The sequence below is a fragment of the Canis aureus genome, chromosome 5, assembly GCF_053574225.1.
Source record: "Canis aureus isolate CA01 chromosome 5, VMU_Caureus_v.1.0, whole genome shotgun sequence".
NCBI lineage: Eukaryota > Metazoa > Chordata > Mammalia > Carnivora > Canidae > Canis > Canis aureus.
Window position 1 is genome coordinate 71,966,887 of NC_135615.1, and position 18,121 is coordinate 71,985,007.

At 47.7% G+C, this 18,121-nt stretch overlaps 1 long non-coding RNA gene across 2 annotated transcripts; it reads right to left on the reverse strand.

Moving 5' to 3' along the window:
- Window positions 1-287: 287 nt before the first annotated feature.
- Window positions 288-14,751, reverse strand: LOC144313514 (uncharacterized). Of its 2 annotated transcripts, XR_013379157.1 has the most exons (3): window positions 5,372-5,467; window positions 1,629-1,687; window positions 288-1,037 (listed from the first exon to the last, which is right to left on the reverse strand). It is a non-coding gene; the product is annotated as an uncharacterized LOC144313514 (long non-coding RNA). The 2 variants fall into 2 exon arrangements; XR_013379158.1 differs by lacking the exons at window positions 1,629-1,687; window positions 5,372-5,467 and adding an exon at window positions 14,280-14,751.
- Window positions 14,752-18,121: the final 3,370 nt, after the last annotated feature.

An 18,121-nucleotide genomic window follows, 5' to 3' on the forward strand; every position in this document is an offset into this window, starting at 1 on the left:
TTTAGTTTGCATTTTTTTAATTGGATAAATTTGACATGTGATATTACATAAATTTAAGGTGTACTTCTTGTTACTTTGATACATTTATACATTACAATATGGTTGCCATCGTAATGATATTTTATCACATGTCATACTTACAGTACAGTATTGCTGTGCTCAAACACCTACGTATTTCAGTAACTCATTACAATTTTGTAACCGTAAACACCATCAACACTGCACCCCCACCCCCAACCCTGAGGAACCACCATTTCACTCGCTGTTCTTGTTCTTGTTTTCATATGTTTGATTTTTTTCTTTCTTTTTTTTTTTTTTTTTTTTTTGGTTTCAAATATAAGTGATATCATTCACAACTTGTCTTTCCCTGTCTGGCTTATCTCACTTGGCATAATGTGTGCAAGGTCCATCCATTTGGTCGCAAGTGGCCGAACGGTCTCCTTTCTCATGGTTGATTAATATTCCATTGTGCTTATGTACCACATCTTTTTTAGCCATTCATCCACCGATGGGCATTTGGGCAGCTTCCATATCTCGGCTATTGTGAATAATGCTGCAATAAGCATGGGGCGCATATATCTCGTCGAATTCCTGTTTTCTTTCCCTTTGGGTACATTCCCAGAAGTGGAATTACTGGATCATATGTATTGTAGATCTATTTTTACTTTTTTTTTTTTTTTTTTTTTTGAGAAAACTCCATATTGTTTTCCATAGTGGTTGGGCTCATTTGCATTCCCACCAACAGTGTGGAGGGCTCCCTTTCCTCCACGTCCTCCCCAACACATTTGTTATTTTTTATCTTTTTGCTACTAACCATTCTGACAAGTGTGAGGTGCTATGTCACATGGTTTCAATTTTCTTTTCCTTCACCAATGGTAACTGATGTTGAGCATCTTCTGTTGAGCATCACCTATTGACCATTTTTGGTGTCCTTTTGGAAAAATGCTCGAAACTCCTTAAACCCTCTCAGCTGGGACAGGATTGGCCCTGGAACCTGTAGCTGTCTGGTCATTCAGGCGGAGCTCAGGTGGCCACTGCTGCGAGAGAAGGGGGGGAACACAATTAGCAAGGCAGGGTCCCTTGGTAGGACCAGGGCCAGGCCAGGGAGGCACCTGGGGACAGTACAAACTTTTAAGGGGGTGCTCACTCTCAGGGCACCCAAGGACCACCCTGCTTCTCACTGTCACCCCTCTGTGGGCTCTCCAGTCTGTGAGCCAGCAGGGACTCCAGGCCCCCTGGCTGTACCCTTTCTCCAAACTGTCTCCAGGACCTGTCTGTAGCCACAGGACATGATTAATCTGTCTTTAGGCTTCTGGTTCCAGATATTTTTCTCTTGCCTTCTGGGTCTGGTCCCCCTCACCATCAAATGTTTCAGAGAAATAGTAAAGGAACAGACGGTGGTCACTGATCCCAGGTGGTGGGAGGGCCAGGCCTGGCCCCAGGACTGGCTCTGGATCATAAATCCCATCACTTCGAGCTGGTAATGACTTTTCCTACAGATGTGTCCCAGCGTGAGAGCAGAGTGTGCCTGTGCATCTGTGTGTGTGCATGCAGGGGCAGTAAATCCCTGTGTTCATAGGCCCAGACTCCATATCAAGCTCTGTCCTGGGGCTACTAGGGTGAGTCACCTGTTTGTTGATGAAGGCTAATCATTACTGACAGCTTGTGACGCCACTCTGTGCTGCCCCTGGGTCAGAGAAAGAGAGAAATTAAAGAAAAAAAAAACCCAGGATGCCATAGCCAGAAGGGTCCCCAAGAAACTGAGTCTAACTCATATTCAGATGAGGAAAGTGAAGGTGGCAGGAGCTTACACATCTGGGTGGTGTTAGGATTAGCATGCAAGGCTCCTGAGTGTCAGTGCATCTGTGTGAGATGTGTGTGTGTGCACGCGCGCACATGTGCACACACACACATGCCTGTCTCCTGTGTGTGTATGTGGGCTTTATTACATGTGTGTGTGGCTGTCTTAAATTGTGGGTATGTGACAGTGTCAAGGTACACATGTGCAGGTCACTGACAAAGATGTGTGTACTAGTGTCAGAGTGTGGATACACATGAGCATGACTGTGTTCAAGAGGCAGGAAGCTGTTGGTCCTTGAGGGTGAGGGTGGTGATCTCAGGATAGCAAGACTCTTTGAGAGCATGTGGGTGCTTGTCTCAGCAGGGCCACACAGAGTGGGATTCATTAAGTATTTGCAGGACACAGAGCCTATGGGGGTGGGGGGCATCAGTGAGTATGTGTACGGTGCCTGGCATGGAGTACAGGACTTGGTGCTGAGCCCCAGGGATGCACCTGACCCCCATCCTCTCCTGCTACAGGTCAGGGCCTCTCCAGGACTTGGACATTGAGCCTGCGAGTGGGACCAAGTGGCCTCATCTATAGCACAGTAGGGGGCCAGCCAGCCGAGCTCTGCAGGCAGCAGTTTACATAGCTCAGCTGGTGACCAACATGCCTAGATGCAGATCACGGGTGCCTAGGGTGAGTCGTGGCAAGGGCCAGGTGACTCCCAGCGTCTCTCAGTTCCTTAGCCAGCAACTGCACAGCACTCTTGCAATTGTCCTGGCATTTTGCCTTCTCTGGTTTCCCAGGATCATTCCCCATCCTCGTTTATGGTGAAAGGGACTCAGTGATTTAGGGCATAGACAAGACCCACCCTCAGAGAGGGATGTGAGGAAGGGCTTATCCAGGAGGCCAGTGCAGTGAGCCACAGCCTGACCCCAGCTCCTGAGCCTTCCCTGGGTCCCGTGATGCTGGGGAGGGTACAGTCCGCTGATCCCACACCCAGGAAGGAAGAAAGGGCAGATGGTCCAGGTAAGACCAATAGTGTGATGGTTAAGAGTTAAGGTTCCAGAATCAGACAGATTGGGGTTCAACTGGCTTATGGTGTGACCTTGGGCAAGTCCCTCCACCACTCAGAGGACAGACATCTTATCTGAGCAGGCTCCACTCTGGGCTCTGGGACATTGGGGCTGTTCCATTCATATTCCCAGAGAAAAGAAATTATTCTCCATCTAATTAATCTAATTAGAAGTAATCAAGTTGTGGAGATGTGTGCAGCAGGGTGAGTGATTAGGAAAAATTACCTCCCTGCAAACAGTTTAAATGTAATTTTTTTTGGTTCCACAATCTAAAAACCAAATAAAGAAGAGTGAGCTCTCTGTCCCGAACCCCTCTGGCAGAAAGCTCCCTGAGGTGGGGGTACCAGCCCAGAGATAGGGTAAGACTACCGCCAGCTTGGCAGGGGGGATGGCAGACTGCTGAGACAGTCACCCACATGTTCTGGAAGAGCTATGCCATCTCAAGATCACCACTCACACCTTTGGGGACAACCCCAGTCACACTTCAGGTCAAGCCACCCTCATGAGAACCCGGAATTTTGGGGACCCAGAGAAAGATGGCCGTGTCACATGTGTGTGTGTGTGTGTGTGTGTGTGTGTGTGTGTTAGGGGGAGGAGTTTCACTAAATTCACTCCTTCCTGTCCCTGTTAGGTTTGTCTCAGATGGAACAAAGTGGGTAGGCAGGAGTATCAGTGGCCTTCATTAGCAGAAGCTGGGGAAAGCAGCCTGAAGGATGACACCAGGGTAGGGCAATGCTTAATCCAAAAGGACAACTCCCTGACAGTGTGCAGTGCCTTAAAGGGTCCCTTAAATCACACTACCTCCTTCTCCTTCTTCACTAAGGAGTAAGTCCTCAGGTTATTTCAGGACTCAGGACCTCTTTACCGAGAGCAGAGCCCTGTCCAGGCCATCCATCACTTAGGAAAGGGCAGAGCTTAGAGACACTTATTTTTAGCCCTGCTGAAAGGGTAGACTGGCCCTTCTATCCACACCTTTCTCAGCTTGTCCCTCAATCTACATGGGGCACCTCATTAGGCCAGAGAAACTGGGAGGAAGACTGTAGACAAGGTGGGAAGGAGGGGCTTTGTTTCATCAGTTGTCTTTTGGCAGGGAGAGGGAGACAACATTCTTCCGAGGAGCTGGAAGGATGTCAGGACCTCCTCTTCTCCAACACATGCTTTTGGGTTTAAAGAAGAATAATCATGACAATACTCAGAACAATAAAGCCCAGAACCCAGAATCCAGAATTATATGACCCAGAATCAAGATTGTAGAATCCTAGATCCCAGAGCTACAGATTGTAAAATCTAGAACCAGAGAACCTAGAGATAGACATCCCAGAGTCACAGAATTCTAAACCAGAAATTTAGAATCTAAAGTCACAGAATCCAGAGCCATGGAATCCAGAATTACAAAACCCAGGGCCTAGAATCACGGACTCTCAAGCACTAGAACTAGGACTTTTACTCTCTCTAAAATGATCTCTGCATCCAATACCATCTTATATTCTTCATTGACCCACTCAAATTCTCCTTCTCATAGGAAGACTCCCTAGTGCCCTCAGCTTTGGAAGGGCTCTCCTTCCTCTGAGCTGTCCAGGCCTCCCTACCTGCCTACCATGGATGCCATCCATCCTCTCCTACCATTCAGGTCTGATTCCCCTCTGCATCCACTCCATCCCTACACTGGATCTGCTCCAGTTCTTGGCTCATGGTAGATACTCTAGGCATGTTTGTGGAAAGAGTGAATTCTTAAATCACTTACCCTGAACTTCCTCCCCTATTTGAGAAATCCCAGGAAAGATCTTAGTTCTCTTCATTCTAAACCTAGGGCTCCTTCTCTTCGCCAGAGTGAATCTAAAGGACTGGAGTGTTAACATGGAATATCGCTATACTTTATTGCTTTTTAATGTTCCCATTATTGTTAGTTTTGCCATCAAAAGGCTCAAAAGTTTAAGATAAACTTAGTCTGGGGGACGTGGTGATAGTGATAGGGATGACAGGAGGCTTCCTGGAGGAAATAGGACTTGAGCTCAGCAAACATGTGGGAAATTATGCCAGTCAAAGAGCAGTATGTGAAAAGGTCCAGTGGTAAGAGATGCATCCTGTGTTCAGAGACTCTAGGTGGAAAGTAATCATAGAGACAAAAGGTTTTGTTAAAGGAGATCCTGTAGGGTCATGTCTGCCACTATAGCATGTTTAGCCCTTACCTAATGTATATCTTGTATATATTATATCCCTAGATTGCCTACAGCTCCTTGAGGGCAGGAACTATGTTTTCCTCCCTAAAGCCCAAGGATAAACACAGATTTGGTCAAGAGAAAAAAATCAAAAACTGTTGTGGCTTGAGAATACTATTTGTCCAAAGTTCAACTGGGGCAGCTTATAAGCAAAGGAATGAATGTCAAGTTAAACCAAGTGGGTGTAATCAAGAGTTGCCTGAACATTGAGGGTGTGGGATGAGTCAGAGGGCAAGAGAAAGTGGGTAGAGGTCAGGATAGTGAACAGAAGATGAAAAAGATTCCTCCCATACCTGTTAGTTTCCTTGTAGGTTTCAGGACCACGGACAGCTCCCGTGGAAGCTCAGATGGCTTTTCTCTTCAGATTCCTGGGATCAATTGTTTCCCTGTCTTTTAGATAGAATTATCTAGATTGTTACCAGGAATGAGAGAATGGGCTCTAAAGCCAGACTGCCTGAATTCATATCGTGGTTCTGCCCTTGCTAGCTACATAATCTTGGACACTTTTCTTAACTTCTCTGGGCCATGACTGTCTTAACTGTCAAACAAGGATAATATGGGTACCTATCTCATAGGGTTGAAATGAAGAATAAATTTAAAAATAATGAAAGTAATAGCTAACCATTGTGGCTGGATATGGGTGGTGCTAAGAGAAATGTTCACTATTGTCCTAAGATCCTTCTTTGCAAGATAGGGATTCTTGGACTCATTTCCCATTCTTTAAAATAAAGCTATTTGCTTCATCTGTATTATTAGACTTTTTTTACCATAACAATATGTTTTTACATTATTTGGCCAATTATTTAGAAAAAAACAAAATAAGGATAATGGACTAAGAAGTATTTATGTTCCATAACCGTCCAGTCATAATGGTCCCTGGGTCTTTGATTCAGGACTTCTCAAATGGATATAAAGTTAAACATGAGGCATAATGAGAAGTGAAGCCTCTGGAACAAGTCATGGAGTACACCAGTTGTAAAGAATTAGAAGTTCTTTTTTTAAGATTTTATTCATTTATTTGGGGGAGAGAGAAAGAAAGTGCACAAATGGGGGAGGGGCAAAAGATGAAGGAGAAACAGACTCTTCACTGAGCAGGGAGCAGGTGAAAAGTAGGTTGATCAGCAAAAGTTCCTAGTAATATTCTATTGGTCTGGTGTAGGTCAGCTTCCCAGGACTGAAATGATTATTACACTCAGAAGGTGAAATTAACTTAATGGCCAGGCCTGGGTAGCAGGAGCTGGGAGATGGGTCAGTCCCAACTGGATAGACTGAGCGTGAGTGGAAATTGTTTTCAAAGTAAAATTGGGGATTGGTCCTATCAGAAGAGGAATGAACTCTAGACAGGCAGAAAAGAATGAGGGGGGGGGAGTGCATTTCAACTTTGTCTTCCTTCTTCTTGACATGTAGATTGCCTTCCAGGTCTCAGCTCAAGATACACCCCTTCAGAAAAGACTGTCCTGACCTCTGAGCTAAACCACAGCCACCTAATCCTTTGCTTTACTTTTTAGCTCTTTTATAGTCAAAGTTGGAAATTTTAAAGTACTGTCTAAGAAAACCAGAGCCAGACACTAAAGTGGTACGGACAGATTTTATTCAGAAACTACTGCAATAGATAAAAAGGGACTTCAGCGTAGAACTGAGCACAATCCCAAAGACAAGGACAGGTGGGGCTTTATATGGCCAAGAAGCTGGGTGAGGGTGTTGGTGGAAACACCAACCTTAGGCAGATTTTTGCTAAACTGACCAAATAAGATTTTTAGTGATCAGATAGCACGGATGAGAGATTCTCTTGAAACTGACTTAGCAGGATTCATGCTAAAATCAAACTTGACAAGGATGGATATCCAGCTCAAGGTCAAGGTCTGGTGAGAAGAGGGCTTAGAAGAACCTGTCCAAAGTAAGGTCAAGGAGAATCTGTCATTATTTACTAGGCACCAAGCACTTTCTGAGTGATCTAGACATATTACCTAATTTAAGCCTCTCAACCTCCCTATGTAATACATACCTTAATCTCCATTTTAGAAATGAGGAACCTGAGGCCCAGACAGGTTAAGTAATTTGCTCAAGTTCCCACTGTCAGAATGTGACAGGGCTTGGATTCAAATCTAGCCATCCATTCTTCAGAACCGATTCCCTTAACTGCTCTGTCACAATCCTTCTTCTAAAATAATCATGCAAATAATCACAAGCTCAACAGTCCTTTCACGTATTCGTGATGTGATTATTTACTGCTTAATACACAAGACTGTGAACCCCACAGAGCAGAGACCTACATTATCTGCCTTGTCCATTGTTGGATCCTGTCTATCTTGTCCATCACCTAGGACAGTATGTAGTACATAGGAGAACTTTGGTGTCCTCGTTTTCGCAATGGGAATCATGAGCCCACCCAATGTTCTCCTCCCTACAAGGGGCATTTGGAGAGTCAAATCCAAACTCAGATCTCATCTTGCCTCTTCCCCCTTCCTAGCTTACTCTTTTCTTTCCTTTACCCTCTTCCCCCCTTTCTGCCTTCCCTCATCCTGTCTACCCGTACCCTACACCTGTCTCCCACACCCTCAAGCTCTCTCCTTCTTCTGTCTTTGTCCCATACTTTCTCCTCCCTCTCCCCATTGCCACCCCCAGCTAATAAAATAATACCATGGAATGTGTTTCATTTGCTTTTGGCTCTGGGGCTGAAGAGGGTGGGCAGCCATGTGTTGGCACATGTTCATTAAGCAACTATGTAGAGTAATGTAATGTACCAGTTTTACTACAACTGTCATCTCATCTTGGCTCATTCTATGAGACAATTACATATTCATTGGAGGAGAGGAAAAACTATAAACCTCAGCCATGGGTGCTTAAGACTCGGGAATGGGTGAGGGGAGGAGGGCCCAGCTCTAAATCCAGGAAGGACTCACCTGCTTGCAGGGCAGAGTGGGGGAAGGATGTAAGGGAGGAGACTAAGCTGGACCCCGGAGACTCCCAAACTCCTGCTATTGCAACATTGCCCTAACTAAGCAGGTCAGAGATACCCCTTGGCTTTCACTCGATCCAGATCAAAGTATAGCTATTTAACTCCTGGGGGTGGCCCTCAAATCCATCTGTAGTATATCTTGTACCTAATAGCACCAAGCACTGCCTGTACATGGAATACTTGGCTTAGCACAAAACAAGCCACTATTTTATTGTACTGTGTGCTATTGCCATTATAGTAATGAAGAAATTCATGGAAAGCATTTCTGAATTCCTGGTAGCTTTTGCCCATTCTGCATCTCCTCAGTCACTGGTATTGAACAGTAGCAGTTGTAGTAGTGATAATGGCAGCCACCGTGTATTGAGCATTTAGTGAATACAGCTTTGGGCTTAGTGATTTAGTAGATTATCTCATTAATCCTCACAAACTTGGGGGGGGCAGGGAGGGTAATTATTGTAATTATTCCCCTTTTTGGTTAAGTAAACTGAGGCTCAGCAGTAAAGTACGAAGATGGTGAACACTGGACAATGGAGGACAGATATGGGGCACAAAACGGTGAGACCAGAGAGTCCCCAGCTTCCCATCCAGAGAGAATTCTAGGCCATGATGGAGGAGGAGGAACCAGGTGGAACTAAACTGAAGAGACAGAGCTGAGGAAAAAAAAGAGGAACAAAGAAGACAGAGTTCACAAGACACAGTGGCAGGAGGAGAAAGGAAAACAGAAACAGAACCCTGATGATCTGCAGAAGGTCCCTCTCAAGTATTCAGCTGAGTACTAATGAAGGCTCCCATTTCAGGAAACTGTCAGGTACCGGGGAAAGAATCACCTAAAAGAACAAGAGGTAAGAGTGCCAGCACTCATATGGTGCTGGAAATAGTGCCTATTCCCAATAGCCAGACTGGAAAACCTCACGGTTCACAGGGATTGGAGGAAAGTACACAGAAGGGTCTTTGCCTAGACAGTGGGCAGTAAACAGCCCTACATTAAAGATGACTTCAGTTCCTCCTTGCTTTTAATTTTTAAAAGGAAGACCTGAAAAGATCAAACTGTCAACAAGTAACAACACCCCAAAATAATAGCTTGAGAAATTTTACAGAAAGACAAAACCATCCAGCATCCAGCAAGGTAGAATTCACGATGCTTTGGATTCAAGTAAAAATTAGCAGGCATTCAAAGAAGTGGGGAAATGTAATCCATAATGAGGAGATAAATGAATCCATCAAAACCAACTCAGAAGTGACACAGATAATAGAATTCTCAGACAAGGACTTTAAAAGTTATTATAATTGTATTCCATATGTTTGCAAAATGAAGTAGAGACATGGAAGATATTAAAAAGATCAAGTGGAACATTAGAGGTGAAAACTATAATGTGTGAAATGAAATATACACTGGATGGAATTGAGAGCAGATTAGAAATTGCAGAAGAAAAGATTAATGAACTTGACACCATAATGGTAGAAACTGTTCACACTGAAGCAGAGAAAAAAAGAATTTTTTGAAACGAACAGAGCATCAGTGAGTTGTAGAACAAATTCAAACTGTCTAATGTACACATAGAATTGGGTCCTCAAAGGAGGGCCGGTGGTGGGAGGGAAGCAAAGTATTTGAAACAATAATAGAAAATTGTCCAAGTTTAATGAGAACTATAATCCCACAGATCAAAGGAGCTCCACAAAATTAAGCACCAGAATTATGAAGAAAGCTACAGGCTTTTTTTTTTTTTTTTAGAAATTGACAAATTGATTCTAAAATTCATATGGAAACAAAAAGTATCTACAATGACTAAAACAACCTTGAAAAAAAAGAACAAAGTTAGAGGATTAACACTCCGTGATGTCAAGACTTATCATAAAACTACAGTAATTAGGACAATGTGGTGTTGGCATAAAAAGAAATAAAAAAAATAGAGCAGGGGAATAGAATTAAAAAGTCCAGAAATAGACCTACAAACATATAAAGACAATTGATTTTTTTGACAATAGAGCAAAAGCAATTCAGTGGAGAATGGACAGTCTTTTCATCAAATGGTGCTGGAGCAACTCAACATCCACATGCAAAAAAAAAAAAAAAAACTTCAATCCATACCTCACGCCATCTATTAAGAATTAACTTTAAATGGATCACAGACCTAAATGTAAAACCCAAAACTATAAACTTCCATAAGAAAACACAGGAGAAAACTTCTGTGATGTTGGCTTAGGCAAATATTTCTTAGATGCACATCAAAAGCAAGATCTATCAAAGAACTAATTGATAAGTTGAACATCAACATTACACATGTCTGCTTTTCAAAAAGACGCTGGTAAGAGACTACAAAGACAAGCCACAGATGGGGAGAGAGTATTTGTAAATCATAATGTGATAAAGATTATATAGAGCTCTTAGAACTCAATAATTTTAAAAAACCCAATTTATAGATGGGCAAAATACATGATTAGACATGTACCCAACGATATGCAAATGGCCAATAAATACAGGAAAAGAGGCTCAACACCATTAGTCATAAGGTAAAGGGGAAATGCAGAGCAACGCCGCAATGAGCTATCATCACACACCTGTTAGAAGAACAAAAAGTAAAAAAAACTGTAAGGATTGTTGCAAGAGTGTGGAGGAACTAGGGCTCTCATACTGCTGATAGAGAGTGAAATGGTACATGTACTTGGAAAACAATTTGGGAGCGTCTGTTAAGCATATTATCCAGCTATTCAACTCCTAGGAATTTGCCAAGAGAAATGAAAATCTATGTCTATGCAAAGACTCGTACGCAGATGTCTATAGCAGCTTTATATGGGATACCCAAACAGTGGGAACAACCCAAATGTCCATCCACAGGTGACTGCATTAACAACTTTTGGTATATTCGTACAATAGAATATGCCTCAGCCATAAAAAAGAATGAAGTACTGTACTGACAGGCAACAACATGGAAAAATCTCGAGATGACTACGATGAGTGAAAGAAGCCAGACAAAAAAAAAAAAAAAAAAACAGGTAAATACTATATGTTTCCATGTACATAAAAATCTAGAAAATGCAAATTAGCCTCAAGCAGATCTGTTGTTGCTTGAGGCTAGAATAGGCGGTATGAGGATGGGTTGGGAGGGAAGGGTTATAAAGGGGCACAAGAGAACTTTTGGGGTGATGGGTATGTTCTTTATCTTGATTATGATGAAGATGATATACACATATGTCAAGACTCATCAAAATACATATTTTAAGCCCTTGAGCAAACATGGCTGTGAACAGCGCAGGTACACTTACATGTGTTTGGTGTTTTTTTCCCAAAATACACAATACAGTACTGTAAATGTATTTTCTCTTTCTTATGATCTTCTCAAGAATATTTCCTTTTCCCTAGCTTACTTTAGTGTAAAAATTCAGTATATATTACATATAACTTACAAAATATGTGTAACTCAACTTTATGTTGCCGGTAAGGCTTCCCCATCAACAGTAGACTTTAGTAGTTAAGTTTTTGGGCAGTCAAAAGTTATATGCAGATTTTTGACTGGGCAGGGGATTGGTGCCCCTACACCCCATGATGTTCAATGGTTATCTATATATGAAGTTTATTATATGCCAATTACACTTTATTAAAGCTGTTTTTTATTATTATGATTTAAGATAGCTGGAGTGCCTGGGAGGCTCAGTTGGCTAAGCATCGAGCCTTTGGCTCAGATCATGATCCCAGGGTCCTAAGATCGAGCACCACATCGAGCTCCCTGCTCCCTTCCTTTTTTAAAAAAAGAGGATAGCTGGTAGCACATTGGGTCTCATTGTTTTCTTGTTAGTGATAAAAGAAATTTTAAACAACTGTTCTCATATTCAAAATGCCCTGTTAATAAGTGATCGTTTCTGTAGAAGGGTCTCCTTCCTCTCCAGGGTTAAGTTGGAATGAGCTAAAAAGCATCTGAGTTGATTGAGGCAATAGACATGTATGTGTATGAAAAAGAACATTTGGGGGTCAGGAACCCTGTCTTGGGATCTGATAGTTACGGAAATTGAGCTGAAGCTGAAGAAGCTTCTGGTTTGGGAGATGAGGTCTGAGCTCTTGAGGTGCCTCCAACTCACTGAATGACAGCAAATTCAACATGTACCCAAAGCTTATTGGTCACCTACCATACGCCAGACACTATCCTGGCCACAGAGGACACACCGGTGGACACGGCACAGCCAGTTCCTGCCCTGGAGAAGCTGACATTCCAGTGTAGGCAGAAGATATTCCCTGGCCATGTGGCCTCACTTTACCCTCTTGTCCAGAGACCAGGCCAGGGTCTCTGGGGCTCAGTCACACACTAATATGTCATCAGGTACCCAACAGGCAAGACTCACACAAGCTAGTGGGGACTCCGGAGACCCCGGGCCTCCAACCACAGGGCCATTGCTCCTCAGTTCCCTCAGATTTGCTTCGTGAATGCCAACCCAGTATCTACACTGACTTCCAAGACAAGCCAGAAGTCTGGATTTTTTTTTAATGAAATCTTCAAATTGTTAGCTATTAACAATTAGTTCAAAATTTTTCAAAGCCACCATGAATCCCCTCTCCCTTAAGGGCAGGTGCCTTTGGCTGTCAGTCCAAATTCAGTGAAAAAATGAAGCAGCTGGAGGAGAGATGGGAGGAGAGACCTGGCCCCACTGAGGCCCTGCTGACATCCACACCGTCATGAGAATGGCTGCCCTGGCCTGGATAGGGAGAGGCCTCCTTGTACTTCGTCACTGGGATGAACTCGAAAGAGTCCTGCGCCCCCTGAGCCATGTGGTTGAAGGAGAAGTGTATGTGTGTGCACATGGCTAAGAGAAAAGCCTGGATGATGACATTGTCAACACAACACCACCTGACTTGGTGCTAATTTGTGCCCAGCTCTATCCTAAGCACTTTACCCAAACTATCTCATTTATTCCTCGCAATGACATTGTGAGAAAGATCTATTATTATCCTATTTTACAGATGAAGAAAATGAGGCACAGAAAGATGAGCCCCCTTTCCTGAAACCTCAGGCACTGATACAGGCCAGGCAGGGACTGAAGCCAAGGAGTGGACTCCTGAGTCCACAGCTCTCCCCGCCATGGAGTTGGATGTGGTTGCTCCCTAATCACAGATGTCCTCACGGAGCACCTCAGATAACACCTTTCCTCACATATTTAATCCACACCCGAGTGAGGGAGGGATCACTACTCTCATCTTACAGCCCCCCACTTCCTGACACTGCACCCTGCAGGCTGCAATGGCAACTTTGAGAATGGAAGTATAGTTTGGAGGTCTGGGGAGATCCCTTCAGAGCCAGTGGAGCTGCCTCCCACCCACTCCCTCCAGGGGTCCAAGCCCAGCCCCATCAGACCCTGGGTCATCCACCCTAATGAGGCCAGTGCCACCACTCCCTCCTTTCTTCTTAGAATTCAGACAGGCTAAAGAATTCTGCTGACCCCTTAGATCAGCAGAACTTTGAGCCCTGGAGGCCCCTAACTCTGCCAAGGGCCCTCTCCAGACAAGATTTGTTAACTCATTAGCAAGGAAGCAGCCACACTGCTAATAATCCCAGAACATACGCACCATCTGTGCCTGGTGCCCTGGCATGGAGCCGGTGCAGTCCTGCCAACAGGACTGTGTCCTCTTTACTGAGCCATAGGGAGGTAGAATCTGCAAAACGGACAGGGTCTGCTCTCTCTGAGGGCAGAGTCTGGGGCTGGGGGGACTTGGAGGAAATCTAGATGGGAGACCCAGAGGAGGTGATCTGGGCAGGGGAAAGGAGACCTCAAATGGTCTACAGGGGAGAATCAACTTTCCTGAGCACCTACTATGTGCCAGGCACTTATATACACCCCCTCACCCAAGCCTTATCACTTTGGGAGGCAGATGTTGTCACCAACCCTACTATGTGATTATGCCCATCTTGTAGATGAGAAAATCAAGGGCCACACAAGTTAAATGACCTGCCCAAGGTCACACAGTGTGTCTGTGGTGGAGCAAGGACTCAAAGCCCTGTGACCCCTAAGTCTATCTTCTTCCCCCCAACCACACTGTCTATGCTTGCTCTTCACCGCATGGGCCCCCCTCGGCTCCTCTGCCTCTGTTACCTCACCAAAGCCACCCGGCCACCTCCCAGGAGAGGGAAGCCTCCTAACTCCCAGCCTTCGGTGGGGACGGGCCATGAGATCCCTCCAGAGAAGCAAACATTTCCCGGCAGAGTAAATCATCAGCCGCCCTCCCTCCCAGCAAGTCTGTAAATCAAACCTCAGACCTGGATTTTGCAGCATCTGCTCTGGGAAGTGAGGCAGGAAGCAGAGGAGAGATGCAGGGAGAAGGGCAGAGCCCCGGTCAGGCCCTGGGGGCTTCTGGGATGGAGGGGAGGCGCACAGCACGGCCAGGGAGGGACCACTGCCCCCACCTGCACCCCCAGGGGGACGGGCCAGACTTCCTGGGGCCCCTGCCAGCCCCGACATTCTGTGTGTCCCTGACCCCACGGCGGGGGCAGCGGGAGCAAAGGGTCTGGGCTCAGGGGTGAGGCTGGGCAGGGGGCTTAGGGTCAGCGGCGTCTCCGAGCTAAGCCCTGGGGGCGGGGTGGGTAGGCAGTGAGGTGGGGGGAGCCGCTGGCCCCAGAGCACAGGCTGGGGTCGGGGTGTCCGCAGGGCCCTGGGCCAGGGCAGCAGGAGGGAAGCCAGGGGGGCGCTCGGCCGGGCTGGGCTCCGGCTCTGCGGTGACCGGCCGCGTGACCTCGGGGAAGCCAGGTGGCCGCTCTGGGCCTCGGCTGCCCCCCCCCAGGTGGCCACCCCCGCCCCGGGCGCCGGGCTGCGGCGAGGACTGCAGGAGGCCCAGGAGGGAAGGGCCCTCGGGGAGGTCCCTGCGCCCCCGGCCTCCGCCCCGGCCTCCTGGTGATTGGTCAGCCCTGGCGGCCCCGCCCCCGAGGGCCCAGCTGATTGGCGGAGGCGGAGCCTTTATGCAAAGCAGGCCGCTCCCTCCCCGCCCCCCCCCAGGCCACCACCCCTGGGGCCTTCTCGGGCTGGCTGGTGGCCCCAGGAGTGGCCGCGCCCCGGTAAAGCACTGGCTTCGTTGTCTAAGTGCAGGACCCCTCTGCTGTGTCTCCCCGGGACCCCTGCTGCTCCCTCCCCGCCCCCACGACCCCCCTCCTATCCCGACCTCCTCACCAGCCTGTGACCTTGGGCAAGTCCCTCATGTCAGGAGCTGGCCCGGAAAGTGTCTGTGGGTGGCCAAGAGCCGGGGCCATGCAGAGTGGGTGGGGGCACACCCACGTCACAGGGTGGGTCATGGGCAGAGCCCGGGCCAGGCTGGCAGCAGAGCCCACAGGTGACTCACCCCTGCCACGGGAGCCACGGGTGGATTTCCAGACCCACAACCCAGGGAGGACGGTCCTTAGGACAGGGACATGGCAAGCATCAGCCCAGGGTGGAGGCTGAGAGGCCTGGGTCCCCTTGTCCCCTCGGGCTCAGACGCGGGCTCCCAGGCCGTACAGGTGAGGGCTGTCGGGTCTCATGCGTCCCCCTGGAAGGATGGCCCACAGCTTCCCCTTCTCTTGGGCTGTCTGTCACCCTGTCAGTAGCACCAGAGTGGCCAGTAGTCTTACTGTGGGGCTCGAGGAGGGTTTGGAACCGGATCTCCTTATCTGTGCAGTCTGCCAGATTGTCACGCCGCAGCTGGCTATGGGGGCAGCACCTTCCTCCCTACCAATGACAACAGATTTTTTAATTATTATAATTATCACTTGAAATATTGCTTTGTTGGCACTGATAAATGCAACAGAATTTGGCTCCTCTGCTTCTCTCTTTCTCTTCATCTTTACATCCGATGGCGAGTTTCATAACATACCCAGAAACGGGGTGGTAGGAGGAGGCTCCAGGGGGACCCCATGCAGGAAGGAGTCTGGGGTAAGTGGGTGTGAGCGTGGACATGGAGACACGTCTGGGGAGAAGGCCCCTTGTGCATGTGTGAGCGTGCCCGAGTGTGTGCTTGGGGCCACAGGGACAGGTAGCACCTTCCTGGAGGCCCGGCATGGCGGTGGGGTGAGCTGAAGGGACCTGGGGAGCAGGTGACGGGCAGGTGCTGGTCTGTGCCTGGGGGTGACAGCTGGGCCCTGGAAGCAGGTGGGCCCGGCACCCACACCCTGGCTGTTTACGTCCCCTGGGCAGGCTGCTTTTCCTCATCACCCACCCACCCGGCACAGTGTCCGTTCCTGCCGTAGCCGACCATTAGCTGTCAGAATTAAGCGCGAGGGGCGCTTGGGTGACTCAGTCGATTGAACATCCAGTTCTTGATCTCAGCTCAGATAGTAATCTCAGGGTCGTGAGTTCAAGCCCCGAATTGGGCTCCACGCTGCGCAGGGTGAGCGCTCAGAGAGAGTTAGTTGTATTTTAGGCAGGGTGGAGGGAGAGTGTAGTGACCACACAGGATGACAGGGCGTGACTGTGGATGATGAGGACTCAGGTCCTAGGGTCCAGGCAGCAGGCTTGCCTTGGCTGAAGGCCCAGCTGCACTCTGTAGAGAAATCTGTCCATTCTCCCGAGAGGTAGCTGGTGGGCTATGGTGGTTTGTGGCCCAGCCTCTTCTCCTGTGCCTACCATCTCTCAGTGGGAGCTTGCGACCCCACAGAGGGGACCATAAGCCCCTGCCAGAGCCTCAGTCTCAAGGTGGGGATGGGAAGGCATAGCCATCCTTGAGCACCTACTGCGTGCTCAACACCTGTGCCTGCCTCAGCCTCCATCCTCCTAATAAGCTGCCATTGCCCCCATTTTAGAGGAGGAAACTGAGGCTCAGAGCAACTGAGTGACTGGCCCAGGGCCACAAGCCACTGAGTGGCCAAGAAGGAACATGAGCCTGGGTCCATCAGAGAACAGTATCCCGCCCCTCCACTGACGGACTGCTCACTCGGCGGAACCCTGAGCCCCCTCTCCTTCTAGGGTTGGGGTGGTGGAGACACTGTGAGGAAGACAGGGACCCACCTCCCTGTCCTGGGTGCAGATTCCACCACAGGAGTTTCCAGCGTGAGCTTGGGTGGGTCCTTCTCCTCCTCTTAGCCTCTGTCTTCTCACCTGTCCCACAAGGATGAGATTCCCCACCCCGGGGGCACCAGGGTCTACACAGAGACAGTGCGGTACAGTGGTTACACCCAACAGCCTGGGTACAGACCGGGCCCTCAGCACCTGTGAGCATCGTGGCCTTAAGGAAATTGCTTAACTGACAATTTTCTTATCCATAAAGTAGGAGGATCATAATAAAATCGTAGATGTCTTGCAGAGGCATCATGAGGACAGATAATTTGGGAGCCTTAGGGAAGTTACAGCAGTGCCTGGCGCAAGGTGAAAGCTCAATGAATGGGAGCCACTTTAATTTGATGCTGGATGATCGTGAAGATTAAGCATAATGCTAATAGCAAACACATAAATAGCGTTTGGAAAAAAAAGATATGATGTTGGTGAGCATTTTATTCAGCACGAACTCTCCAGCGCCGCGAGCATCCAAGAGGTCGAGTTACTGAGACCTTGAGGACCCCGCGGCCTCGTGGGCAGCATCTCTGCAGCATCTCTGAGCCCGGCTGCCCAGAGGCTGAGGGCTGACTCCTCTCCCACTAACTCAAGGGGGCTGGGGGGCAGGCCCCAGCTTCCAGAGGTGGGATGTTTGCTTTAGAATGAAGCATTTAGATGACTGGATTCAGCATCCACCCCCGCTCCCCACCCCACCCCACCGCTCTCCTTTCCATTTTTCAGATGAAGAAATGAGGCCCAGAGAGGGCAAGAAACTTCCCACTATCTATCAACTGAAAGCAGGAACTAGAACTCAGGTTCTCTCTCCAGCCAGGGCTCTTCAGACCACTGTGACAGGGATCAAAAGATTTAAAGACTTGTTTAAAGGAGAACAAACAGATCAATTTACTGCCATGTGGGAAAGAGGACTAGGAAGGGAGGCTTCTCATGTCAAGGTGGGGACGTGGACTGGATTACATAGGCAACAGGGGGCCATGGCGGTTCTTGAGCAGGGTAGCGACACAGGCAGAGCTTGCTCTAGGGAGCTGTCTCTGGGAACAACATGGGAGCACTACTGGAGATGATGAGACTAGAGGCAGGGAGACTG